Raw genomic sequence first — 3,652 nt, forward strand, 5'->3', positions numbered from 1 at the left:
AGATGCAAATCAAAACAACAATGAGATACCATCTTGCCCCAGCACTAACAGCAAAGTTCAACAAGACAGAAAATAACAAATGCTGGCAAGGATGTGGAGAGATTGGGACTCTCATACACTGCTGGCAGGAGTGTAAAATGGTACAACCACTGTGGAAAGCAGTATGGCAATTCCTTCAAAAGTTGGAATTAGAAATACCATTTGACCCAGCCATTCCATTACTAGGTGTATATCCTAAAGAAATGAGAGTCATGACAAGAACAGACATATGCACACCCATGTTCATTGCAGCACTATTTACAAAAGCAAAAAGTTGGAAACAACCTAGGTGTCCATCAACTGAGGAATGGATAACCAAACTGTGGTACATACACATAATGGAATACTATGCAACCCTAAAGAATAATGTAGAATCTGCAAAACGCCACATAACATGGATGAACTTGGAGGACATTACACTGAGTGAAATAAGTCAATCCACAGAAGGACAAATATTGTATCAGTCTGTTATTATAAAAGTCAAGGAACGGTTTATATGTGGAAGGAAATTTTCTTTGTTGGTTACCAGGGGTGGGAGGGGAGGGGAGGGAACACTGTTACATAGGTAGAGATAAGTATTGTTTTGGGCGAAGAGAAGGGCAATGTACCAAATGTGAGTGATCAACATGGTGGCACTGAGGGAGAAGAAGACATAGAGAGGTACATGGGAGGAACAGATAACAAAGATGAACCCTTTTGCACATACAGTACTGCACTGTCAGTGAAGGCAAACATGGGTATATGGGTGGACAGATGGCTGCACAGACTAAACTATTAGGTATGTCTCTGCAGCAGGGAGTGTACCCAAGACCATGTATAGGGTTGGCAGACAATGGTTCTACAAGTGTATGTATATTTTCTATAAGAACTCCCAGGGGTATAGTAGAGCTGACAAGGGACAAGGTTGTAGTCACTTCTTGGCCACAGCCAGCTACCCAGAGGGACTGAGTAGTTGAACCTGTGGGCTCGGGACCATAGTCACAGGGCACTTCAAGCTCAATTAGCATAACATACTACACAAAACCTTGTTCCACCTCTTACTTTGCTGAGTAGTGACTGGGATCTTAAAAGCTTGCAAGCAGCCATCTAGATGCAGCGATGGGTCTCTCCTCGTCCAGAGCAAAGAAGAATGAAGAAAACCAAAGATTCATGGAAACAATTAGTCCTAGTGACTGGTATACCACGCGATCTGCAGCCTATATGACTATGAGACCAGAAGAACTAGATGGTGCCCGGCTACCACTGTCAACCACTCAGAGGGGGATCTATGTAGGAGATCCTGGATAGAAAGGGAGAACAATGTGGAACAAAACTCAAAATCATTTGCAAAAAAAAAAGGAGACCAGGTTTTCTGGTCTGATAGAGCCTGGTGGAACTACTGAGACTATGGCCCCTAGCTGCCCTTCGGGTCTGGAATTAAACCCACACTGTGGGTTCCAGCCAAACAAAAGACAGGCATATGAGATGAACAGGTACCTGAGGTAGACACACTCCTTGGACAGATCAATCATGGGAGAAAGAACGGCTGTGTATGCACAGGAAGACAGCTCAGGGGGCAGGAGTGCATGGAGGGATGGACACAGGGAAGAGGTAACTATGGGGAGGAAGTGGGAGGGGAGCTGTTGCATTGTAGGAAATTGTGGTCAATGTCATGAGACAAAGTGTATGTGAGCTGTTGTATGGAAAGTGAATTTGCTCTTTAAATTTTCACCCAAATCACAATTTAAAAAAAAAAAAAGAAAGGAAAGAAACCCTATGAGGCAATTCTACTCTGTCCTAAATGGTCACTATGAGTCAGAATTGACTTGATGGCAAAAAAGAAAAAGAAATATAATATGAGCCACACATGGAATTCAAAATTTTCTGATAGCCACATTTTAAAATATAAATTAAAAAAAATTAAATTAATGGGGTAAAAAAACCCCGCTCTTTGCTGCTCACCGAAGAGTTTCAGGGTATGGGGAAGGCCGCACTGGTCAAGCTTGTGTGAATGAGGGGCTGGTGCCGACAAGCCAGCGACTGTCAAAGGGCGATGGGAGTTTCTGTGAAACCTGAAGCAGTGCGTCGTGTGGAAGGACCGTGAGCTCCGGCTCGGGCAGGAGCTCCTGAGCGTCCTCCGTTGTGCCCCAGCGAGAGGCAGTTCTCACGTTGAAGTGTGGAAAGTCCAGAACTTACGGAGGAAAGCGTTCTGATAGGTTCTGTCCGCCAACTCAAGCTGTAACAGACACTAGCCAACTCTGAGACCCTGTAAGCATTGTTTTCTCAATGGTAAACTCTGAGCCCATGAAAATCGTGTTAATCTGTGGGTATTTCTAGGGTGGGGGCCAGAGAGACTTCCCTTCCTGGGAAGCTGCTGTCAGAGGAAGGGGCTGGGGTGCCCACAGGCTTCCTGACGCAGCCGGCAGCTGACTTTGGCAGGTCTGCTCAGCAGGACTCTAAACAGCAGACATGGAGTCGGCCTGCACCTTGGGCAGAAGCCTCTCCGGAGGCCGGGCATGTCCTTCTTTTGAGTTCCGTCATACAGCATGTGTTTAAAAGATCATTTAAAATATAACTGTAATGTTTGCAGGATTACCCTCTTACTCAATTTACACAGGATACAACTCAGAAAACTTGTAACATGATTTTAGATTTGTTGTGCGTGTTTTTAATAATGAATTTAAAACCTAGTTTACTGAGGATTCCACTTTACAGCAGGACAGTGTAAGGAATTCCACTTCCCACTCTGCAGAGAAACTAGTTATAATAAAGGTAAGTCTCTGGAAATCGTCCTAAGGGCATACAGCAAAAGGAAAAAGAAAAAACCAGTTATTCAAGAAAATCTACTAAAACTCGATAAAAACAGTGACAGCCCATGGCATCTAAACCAGGGCCCACTCCTTCCTCTTCCAGTTGAAACAAATTGAAAATGGGGTGCAGGAAAAGTCTCAGAGATGTGGGACAGCACTAAGCATGCCACATGGCCACAACAGGGATAGCAGAAGGAGAGGAGAGAGAGAAGGGCAGATAATGTATTCTTAAATAATGGTGGAAAACTTGCCAAGTGTATCAAAAAACATTAGTCTACACATTGAGGAGGTGCAATTAACTCCGAGTAGAACCAATGTACAGAGATCCACGCAGACACACTTCATAGTAAAAATGCTGAAAGGTATAGACAAGAGGAAAAAATGACTCACTGTCTATAAGGGAACCCCCAAAAGACCCACAGGTGACCTCTCAGCAGCAACAGTGGAGGCCAGAAGCAATGGTAAGCCGGCCAAAGTGCTCAAAGAAACCACTATCCATCCGGAACCCTTCATCCAGCAAGGGCATCTTCCAAATATGAAGGCAAAATAAAGACATTCCCAGATAAACACAAACTGAGATGATTTGTTGCCTTGCAAGAAATACTAAAGAAAGTTCTCTAGGCTGAGAAAAAGTGACCCCAGACAGGAATTTCAGTCCACAACCCCACACTCACAACCCCCCCCCCAGGACTGGTAAGGGTAATTACACAATTACAAATGAAAATGTAAGTGCACATTTCTCCTCTTATCTTAAAAGCTGGAGCTCTGGTAGCGCAGTGCCTAAGGCATTTGACTGCTAACCAGAAGGCTGGTGGTTCAAACCC

Source organism: Orycteropus afer, unplaced genomic scaffold (assembly GCF_000298275.1).
Source record: "Orycteropus afer afer isolate SDZICR_OR568_19922 unplaced genomic scaffold, OryAfe1.0 scaffold00384, whole genome shotgun sequence".
Taxonomy (NCBI): domain Eukaryota; kingdom Metazoa; phylum Chordata; class Mammalia; order Tubulidentata; family Orycteropodidae; genus Orycteropus; species Orycteropus afer.